Consider the following 10,484-nt stretch of genomic DNA (forward strand, 5'->3'; position numbering starts at 1 on the left):
TTATGTACTATATTTATATTATTGTTAATAATATTTTTAAGATTATATGCGATTACTTTACACCCAGAATGACTATTACAAAGTATATCAAACAATACTATACACGGTGTTTCAGAGGTAAATGTCTTAACTAAACACATGAATTAAGAATCTCAAGAAAAAAAGAAAAAAAAAGTAAATTCTCTATGCAGGTACGTCCGTCACCACTTTGTATAGGATATATTCACGTATAAAGATTTTCCTTATTATGAATTATTTAGGTAATAATAAATAAATTAATATATATCCCAACTACTTTATTAAAAAATGTAAAAATAAATATTCATACTAAATGTTGTTTTAAGTTTGTTAACCTTTGAGCAATAGAACGGCTCTCAAGATATGAAACCAGAGGACTTTTTTATTTGGATTGACATAAAGAAAAAAATCAATGGAAGGTCAATAGACCTTAATTCTTTACGAATATAATTGAAACTTGTTAAACAATAAAGAAAATAACATATTCAGTGAGTGCTATTCGGTCACAGCTGCTGTGGGAGAAAGATGTCGAGCCGGTCTTAATGCCCAAGGTTGTCGATTTGAACAAAATTTAATATAAAAGTTAATTTTCATATTTCATTAATAAATTAGTCGGAACACATAATTATTAATTTATTAAAACCTAAGTCGTCTATCAGAATGAAAATATTTATACGTGAATATAATCTAAACGAAGCATCAAGGGGATATCACATAGGGATTTGTTTTTCTTATTTGGAGATGCTTAATTCATATTCTCAGACAGGGCATTTAACCCTTAAACAATGTTTACATAGTGTTATAAAGTATATGTTACAAAGTAATAATTCTAAAATTTTATTTTATTTATTAAAATATTTCTGTTCAACTATTAGGCTAGTCCTACTTATCGATTATTTATATTGGAAGAAGATAGTTGACCGAGTGAAGTAGATTGTACGAAGATAGTCCGGGCGGCGGTCAATAAAGGTATCAAAATTGTAGAAGAAAACTATTTATTGTTAACTAAAGCTTTCTTTATTTCAATCACGAAGCCCTGACAGTGGAGCAAAACGTCTTCTTTTACTGTTTAGATACCTTTATTGACCACCACTGGACTATCTTCCAGCTATCTATTATTTAGCTAAAAACTTCGTTACTACATGGGTTTATTCAGGACTATTCAGCACAGTTTGGGATAATAAAACTATAATTGAATCGGTTTTTAAAGCTATATCAGAGCTGAATAATGATTGCGATTTTGTGCATATAACTTTGTCTTTATAACCTCTGCCAAGTAACCTCAAGGAGATAGATAAGGATATTGCACAAGTCTTTTTCGTTATTCAAAAAAAATAAACTGTAATTTAGCCAGTATTCTATGTATGCAACACAAGCTAATTACTCAGTTAAATACTATTTTATTTATTGTCGTACTTGGGTAGTTGCTTTAATCTTCTCTTTAAAAACATGTTTTGGTGAAAGGATCATTCGTATTTCAAAATTTTCTATAGATTGAAAAAAAAGACAACCTAGTTAAGCAATTATATTACTGATCTTACTATCCGCACCCTCGATAAAAATAATGATAGTCAAAAAATATATTTAAAAAAAAACTGAAAAAAATAGTTTGTTTAGAAATATTAAAATAAAATATTAAAAGATATATTCAATAGAATATTAGTCCGTTGAGTTAAAGAGGAATCAACAAACATCAATAAGTAAAAAATAAGAAGTAGATTATCTAGTACTTACCTTTGTTTGATAGAGAACAGTTGGTGCCGGAGGAACCTGAAAACAATAAGTATGATTTATTTGATTCAACTAATGAAACAATTAAATACATTAAGGGTTACTTCTTTAAGTCAAATTTATTTTTAAAAACCCCACACAACTATATTTTCACCTTTGACCATGTGCATATTCACAACATGATTTAACTAATAGTTTTCTTAAATATTTAAGAGAAAATGAAGTGCAAAAACCCATAAAATTTCAGTTCTTAAGGAGTTGAATACGCACTTGTAGCTTCGTAACAGTTGTAAACCAGCAGCAATTTTACATTTGTTTCGAATTTTTATATCAACCTAAAGATTTTTTTTTCGGCGTTCTTCCCTAAGATGTCCAGATCAAGGATTTAAATGAGGAATTCAGTGGTACTATTAAAAGCCCCCAAGCTTACAAAGACATTTCCTATACCTCTTACAAGTTTGTACGAACGTACAAATGTCTATTAGCAATTAAATTAAAGCTAGTTTATGACGTTTATCTTCGTAGGAGTAGTTTTTTTCATGATATATGCTATAATAAATTTATTTCTAGTTGTTCGGACAAAATATCATACGTAAAATTCAATAAATTCACTGACTACTGATTTTTCAGTATATATTTTATGAAATGTTGCATTTTAAAAAATTGTATCTGGGTAAAAATTGAACGTTAAACGCCCTAGGGATCATATTTTAGGAAATTTACTCTACTTTAAATGATGTTCTACTAGATTTTATAGTTTCGTCGGTAGTTCCAAAGATATGAAACTTCAAATGAATTTTTTTTTTTTTAGACAGCCGCCATTTTATATTCCTCCTAACTATACTTGATAGGATTATCACTTTCGGCAGTTTTCATTAAATTAATAAACCATTGTACTGAAATAAATATTTTTTTTTTAACAGGACTATTGTAGTAAAATTACCACCACTTCAAGATATTTCAACACACTCTGTTGTCTCTATTAGTGAGTCTATTTATGCCATGTTTTTTTTTTTTATATATATCCAGATGAACAAGAAATGTTGAAAGGTTGATAAGCTACTTACTAGTATTTTTGGATATTAAGGTTTTGTTTCGACAATGTTAATATGATATACTATCAATATCTATTTATTATGAAATTCAAACTCAATTAAACCAGTTTGCCTTCCATCCCTGTCCATATTAGATCCATTAGGAATGAATGTAAATATGAATTGAGCATGTATGATAAATGAATAATGTAAAAGTTAATTATTGTAATGGAGACTAACATGTTTGATACATAATTAATTATGTATAATTCAGCTTACGGGCATTACTATAAATATTACTGGGCCAATGTATAATACGCTGCCTTAGTATGCCTGCCAGTTGTAATAATCGAGTAAAATCAATTTGCATCCATTGTAGATCACTAAGACATGGGACGTCACTAAATATATGCATATATTTAACATATAATATCACGTTACGTTAAATGTACATGATTCTTGATCTGAACCTAAAGGGTGAATGGTAATATTAATAATAATAATAATAATAATAATAATAATAATAATAACAGGGAAATTTGTGAATATATCTATTATAATAGAGGACGAATATAATATATTTTAATGTCTTACTAAGATACTTACTGAGATCTTTCGTTTTGAATAAGTGAAGAAACTAAAAAAAAATAAAATTGTTATTAGATTAACTATTATTCTTTAATTGGAAATGTGGGAATTTAGAAAGTGTGGATTTTATAAACTCCACTTATTTTACACCACCTTTTATCATCACCAGTATTCTCTCTAAGGCTCAAACTCCAAATTTATAAAAGCATTTTGAGACCAGCACTTCTATATGGTGCTCCACTCTTCACCCATCTCAGAGAAGGGACACAGCGCCATCTACAACGCTTCCAGGATACAGTGTTGCGGAAAATTGTGCGGCCAACATCGCTGAAGAAGATGAAGACAGATCATCTACACGAGCTCTTCGAACTACCCACTGTGCCTGAGTTCATCCAACGCTAAAGTTTTTCGACTCTCTACAGCACCAAAGAAGTTCACTGTTCAGGACCCTTACACCAGCGCCCCCTCCGGTGCGTTGGCAACGAACCTGATAAAAACTCAGAAACAACGTGCGCACGAATTTAGGGAATAAGTTTTTTTTTTAGGTTTAGTGTAAATTTCAAAACTAATGTGTGCCCCAGCACATTATAAAATTCGAAGAACGCCCACTACATCAAAAAAACAAGTCAAAAACTCCTTAAAATGTAGCCCACTACAGAAGAAGGAAACAGTGCAGGACCGGAATATATATTCATGCTAAAAAATATCAATGAAAATCATAAATAGGGGTTATGAAAAAAAAATTAATTATATAACCAGCATTTTATAATTTTAATTAAATTTTAAATGGATATAGGGATATGTTATAGGGGTTTATGGGAAAAAAAATATTCCAAAAATTAAAAGAACATATGAAATTTCAATGTCCAGTGCATTAATAAATAATAACAAATTTACACAACCACTTTTAAATCTAAACATTTGACTATTAAATTTTTAATCTCTAGAAATGGGAAAAATAACTACTTGTCAATTCAAGCATTTCTTGAAAACCACCCCGATAAATTTTCCTGCCCGGGGTTTGTCTTACACCCCCTCCTTTAAATAAACCACATTGCAATTTAAACTCTTACGAATGTTAACGCATTGTTTTATTTTTGCGAATTTCGTGACTCAGTGGCCAAAAAAAAAATTAGCTACTTCTGTAATTCTACCGCCAATATTCATTAACGAGTCTAGAAACTATACTTGTTTTTAGCACATATATTTTTTAGTAATCCAAGCATTGAATGTGTTTAATGATAATGTTTCGACGAAATTAAATATTCTCTATTATTTCTCTCTATATTGCAGGAAATGTCTTACGTTGGGACCGTGACGTGACTAGGAAGATTGCTTTACGTTTGAGTTTTTTTATTCTAGTTTTGATAGGGGATTCCACCTTGGGGATTGTATTAGTACTGAACAATTTACATATAGTATTTTATAAGTTGATTAAAATACGACAATATGAACTATACCTCAATTGAGGGAATTGATCAAAAATTTTTTGCTTTTTTTCTACTTTCAAAGATTTTGTTTGCATAGCTTAGAATTTTTATATTTCTAAAACTTGAAAAATGAGACCTACCTTCTTTTTGTAGCAAAAATTTAGTATCGCGTTGGACAATGATTTGTCAATTTTAGTTACTATAAATTTGTAACAAAAAGAAATAAATTACGATTGGATACATAATTAATAAATGTAAGTTTAAAAAAAAAAGTTCTAATTAATATGGGCCGCGCGACTGCTGTTGGAAGATAATTGAATGTGGTAGAGGGTATGATTAATGAAACGGGAAACAATCAAAGGTCGGAGATCTTCCATTTTTCAAGGTTTTTCAGGTTCTAATCTAACTCGGTATAAGAAACATTCCCCGTCACGCAACGCTCTCTTTCGACCAATCATAAATTAGCAACCGCGAACACAGTCAGGAAGCCGTGGGCCCTGCATCATATCAGATCGCTTAGTCTCCTTATTAGTAAATTACAGAAAAGAAAACGGCCGAACGAGTCACGTGTAAAAAGAAAAAAAAAATCGGTAGATTTATTGGTAGGAAATGGTCGGTTAGATAGCAGAGAGAAGTTATGGCTGCGGTCGGAGAACAAAACATTTACACCTGTTTAATTACCTGGGTTATTAACTGGCTATAAGTCAACACTGTTCCAGGGAAATCTTGTCCCACCATCGGGGGATTATTATTTCGCTTCCTTTCAAGGCCTTTCAGTTTATTTAATATTATTGAGTTTTGGATTTTGTTATAGTTAAATAATAAGAAAAAGACAAGCAACTTTTATACAATAAATATCTATTCCGAAAATACTATCACTAACTCTGAACAAATAAAAACTGAATGGTTTCACAAAGGCATCCATTGGTTTGAAATTATATATTTTACTCTATTATATATTAGAAATATATATAAATTATGTATTAATTAATTTCAATAACTATATTGTGATGGTTTATTTATTTTGCTATTATTTAACTTTTTAACTTAAAAATATGCATCGCTACAACCCATGAAGACTCAGGCAATTAGTATCACAGTGCCTTACCTATGGGCTACCCAACTCCTATTAATAATTTAGCCCGACTGAATTAGGGAAGGGGGATACATTTTTTTTTTTATAGAAACAAAAAGTTGATATTCGAGAATCGAAAAATAAGTTTTCATTTGACTTGGGAACATTCGATTTTTTTTCTCACATAAAGTCCCAAAACTGCAATAACTTAAGGACTATGCAACCAATCAGCATGAAACTTAAGACGGATTTAAGACCGTCTAAACTGCACGAAATGTTACAAACTGTACCTTCATAAACAAATTAGAATCGGATTTGTCTTTTGTATTCTGTACAAAATATCCAATCGAATGGAATATATATCAATCATTAACTACATGTAGAGTAAATAGAAGCAGTATGCGATAACATAAAAAATGTATTTTTTTTTTTTGGCTCCTAGGACGCATTGCTAAGAACCATGAGACCAGCCAATACAAAAACAATTTCATCGAAATCGGTGAATCATCAGACACGTATCAAATATTTTTCGATCAACCAAAAAAAAAAGTTTCATTGAAATCGGTGAACCAACGTGCACAATTCTATAATGTTTACAGACTTGAGATCTTAAATATCGATGCTGGTTTCAAACGCGAAAAATGTATCTGCTCCCAAAATCTAATTTATATACAAAGACCTAAAATTAAATTTAAGAACAAGATTTAAAGCCTGTTCCCGAGGACTTAAGAACAATTTCTGAGGTACATATATTCGACAGAAATGGAGGGACTATAAAGCCAACCCGAGTCACACTTCTTTTCATAAAAGGCCAATTACCTGGGCCGTAAGGTGCACTTAACTCAGCGGGAGGAGACAAACAGCTGGCGATCCACGGCATTCTCTATATTGCCAGCCAACAAAATGGATGCTGCTCTCTATATAGCCTAAAATTGTCTCTATATTTTATTTTAGGCCTTAGATTACTTTACAGGCCCTTCTTATTGCGTGATAAAACAATATCAAGCATTATAATTATATAATATATTTTTTATAATTGAAATCGTATGTTTTAGAACATTCAATTTTAACTACTTTTTTTTTTACTTCCACTTACATATTATACCAATGGACTATACATTATAAAGTTGTGAAAATTTTCAAATTCGAGTTTTCAACTGAAATACACCACATGTGGTCAATCCTCTCCCTCCCCACCAAAGTTCAAATAACCATGTCTCTCAAAATATGCTATGTTAATTTTTTTGATTACCGTGACAATTTTGATTAAACATAGTGCATACAAGTACAAATAACAAGTCTTTAATATCAGCTAGATTTAATCCTCACTGAAATAGTATGTCAGGGCTTGAAAAATAATTATTTTAAATATCTCCCAAAAATGTACCTTGCATTTCGTTTCTTTTAAATAAGTAACCATTCCAAATTTTTATCAGTAATGAAAAATTAATATATAAACTATGAAAGAATTGTATAATTTTTTAAGGAGAAAAGAGGAAAAAGATTTTTCCGGATTGGAAAAACATTTCATGAAATAATATTTAACACATAAAGTCATGGAAGATAATGGAGAATGACGAAAACCGCATAAATAAGGTTTGCTCTTGCACTAATCTTTCGGTTAACTGGCTGAAGCATGCGTGGAGGGTTTTTCCATTTCACAAATCTGATAAAGTTTTAGTCAGCATAGTTATTAAAGAATTTTTTTATTTAAGTTAATCTACATTATTAACCTCTCAGTTAGTAGAGTGATTGACACTATGAAATCATTTTTATAATTTTCAATATCGATTCTGTAAAATTTAGTATTGAATTAATAGCTAAGAGGAGAATTTAAATTTTAATAAACTATTATATTTTCATATTTTTGCTATACTTTGTCAATAGAAAGATTTTAAAATTCTGCAACAAGAAATATTATCGGAAGATCGCTGATTGACCATTTGTAATAATAAAAAGAAGACCGGGTGTAGTAAAAAAAATACTCAAATAGTGATTTAACTATTATTATTGAGCCAACGTTTCGCCCCATGTTGCAAGTCTTCATCAGAGCTAAACAAGATACAAACACTTAAATGATGTAAATAAATGAACAAAGTAAAAACAAAATTATAAAGATATACAGTGAAATGTAAAAATTAAGCAAGAATACTAAAAGGTTTAAAACAATTAATGAAAACGGAAAAAAATAAAAGATAAAAAAACGAAGAAATATAAAATACAGTACAAACTAAAAGATGGAAAATGGGGGATAAGAATAAAATTAATTTTTAATAAAAAAAATGAATATTTAATAAGATAAAATTAGAATAGAATCAATGATTTTTTTCTATTTTCATCAATTGCCCACTTTTTATTATTCTTATTTAATTTTTACGATTCACGTGTAAATCTTTTTAATTTTCCATTTAATTTGTTCATTTATGTTTACATCATTTAAGTGTTTGTATCTTTTCTAGCCCTGCAACGTAGGGTGGAACGTTGACTCAATATAATTAGTTTAATCACTATTTGAGTTTTTCTTTTACTACACCCGGACTATCTTCCATTTATTAAGAAATATTATTAAATGTCTTTTCCTAAAGACAGGGTAAAATTTGATTAGTCAATCCGTTAGCAATAAGGCTCATTCGGAAAATTAGTGCGAGAAAGCATTACCAAAGTGAATAATACAGATCTGTTCTAAAATGAGCCAGGATTAATTTCTAAGCCAGTTATAGCAATTACTTCTCCCCCTCCAGCACGGTTACAAAAGGGTGGTACCCTGTTGATAACCCCTGGCCCACGTATGTCAGAAATGACAAGGAGGGAGGAGGGGGTAAAATAAAAAAAAAAAGTATAGTGGTAAGTTAACGTTGTGAGATGTGTTCACCACGTCAATTTTTTGTTTATAAGTTTCATCATCCTAGTTCTATTAGCTTAAGTAGTTGATTAAGCAACGTTTCACTCACTTACTAAGGAATTTAAAAAAAAAAAATCAATGGTATAATTTAATTTCTCAAGCTGTTTCACTGAAATAATATTGCTGTATGTTGTTAATTCTGACGTTATTGAAACAGCACTGTTTGTTGTTTGAACCGTTTAAAGCCCAAACTATGGAAAGGAGAGTATTGTAACAATATCAGAATGTTTTGACAAACGCCAACAATAGACTAATTGGGTTAGCCCTGGTAGAGTTTACACATTTTACTTGACGTTCAAATCCTTTCTCAGAGTTTCATTGTATAAGAACATATTTGATTTCGTTATTAATCTCAACTTCCAAGTTTTTATTATTTATTCTCAATGTTAAAAATTTTTATGTCCTTGTGTAATTGCTTCTTCAATTAAATAAAGTTGGAAAAAAGGGACATAACTGACAATTTGGGTATTAGGGGTCGATCTATATTTGAGGACACCTCGTGATCTCTCCTCCTCCCCCAAATAATCCTAAAATATATAGTTAATCTCTTTAGAAAGTTTTTGAAAAAAAAAATTAATGGATCTTCATTTTAACGTATTTCGTTAATTTGTGCATAACGCGGGTCTAGTCCTCTCCACATCTCAGATTTTTTTTTTTTTTTTTTTTTTTTTTTTTTTTTTTTTTTTTTTTTTTTTTTTTTTTTTAAACAAGATTGTAGTAGTACAATTTATAGTGTACTCACACTGTTCAAAAATCAATAATTCCAAGATCCAACGAAACACTTTACGTAACCGTAGATTATTTGGCTTATTTGGAGGGGGCATACATCGTTTAATGAGTCTGTATAATTGTAAGTAGCTTTCATTAAATCGACAATCATGCATGCGAAACTGAACGGTTAAACAAATAAAACTTTCAGAAAAAATTACATAAATTAGCAAACTATAAATGCAAAAACAAAAACATATTTTTTTATGACTTTTTATTATTATTTTACAATACATCATTTTAAATTAGGCAACTTTCATTACAAACTGGTGCATGTAGATTCTCTTTCAATGATATTTCACTCCCCCTTCATAGGCGTTATAACGCGGTTATTTAAAAGAGAACTTAATATTTTTTAAAAGCCACAAATTAAAACGAGACAGATAGATGGTAACAGGGAAAACGGAATACACATGTAATGGTTTTCAACCTGAAATACTATTCTTATTTTCCTTATCACAATAATTCACACAATAATATTTATAAATAAAATTATAACAGGATTTTTTTTAGGATAAGATTAGTTACTTATTTTAACCAAGAATTTCTTTTAAGCACCAAATCATTATTAAAAATAAAATAAAATTTTCCTATTAAAAAAAGTATATAAATGTTCAAAACATTTAAATTATGACTTTATCCCCAAATAATTCCATAAAAGGGTTCCTAGATATAATTTATGAATTTGATAATATTATACTCTTGTGCCGTTTTAGTCCGCATTGTATCTTTATGTTTCCATATAGAAAGACTTCTAAATGAAGTTTCAAGATAATAGATTAAATTAAATCTCTACCGCTACAACCCATGAGTCAGAGGAGCAGTACTTCCTAAAAAGGACTGTTAATAAAAAATTACCACCACCCTCATTCATAAGGGGCCCAGTAAACTGGAATTCCTTCCGCCGAATCTTAACAGACCAAATCGATCTTAAAGTT

General features: G+C 29.8%; 1 long non-coding RNA gene across 1 annotated transcript in view; it reads right to left on the reverse strand.

The window, feature by feature from the left end:
- Positions 1 to 10,484, reverse strand: part of LOC112210107 (uncharacterized) — an 807,761-nt gene that overhangs the window by 324,438 nt on the left and 472,839 nt on the right. The window contains exon 5 of the long non-coding RNA XR_010844680.1: positions 1,753 to 1,788. This is a non-coding gene — a long non-coding RNA (uncharacterized lncRNA). The remainder of the gene's footprint in view (positions 1 to 1,752; positions 1,789 to 10,484) is intronic.

This window comes from Halyomorpha halys, unplaced genomic scaffold, assembly GCF_000696795.3.
Source record: "Halyomorpha halys isolate HHAL.00 unplaced genomic scaffold, Hhal_1.1 Scaffold379.1, whole genome shotgun sequence".
NCBI classification, from domain to species: Eukaryota; Metazoa; Arthropoda; class Insecta; order Hemiptera; family Pentatomidae; genus Halyomorpha; species Halyomorpha halys.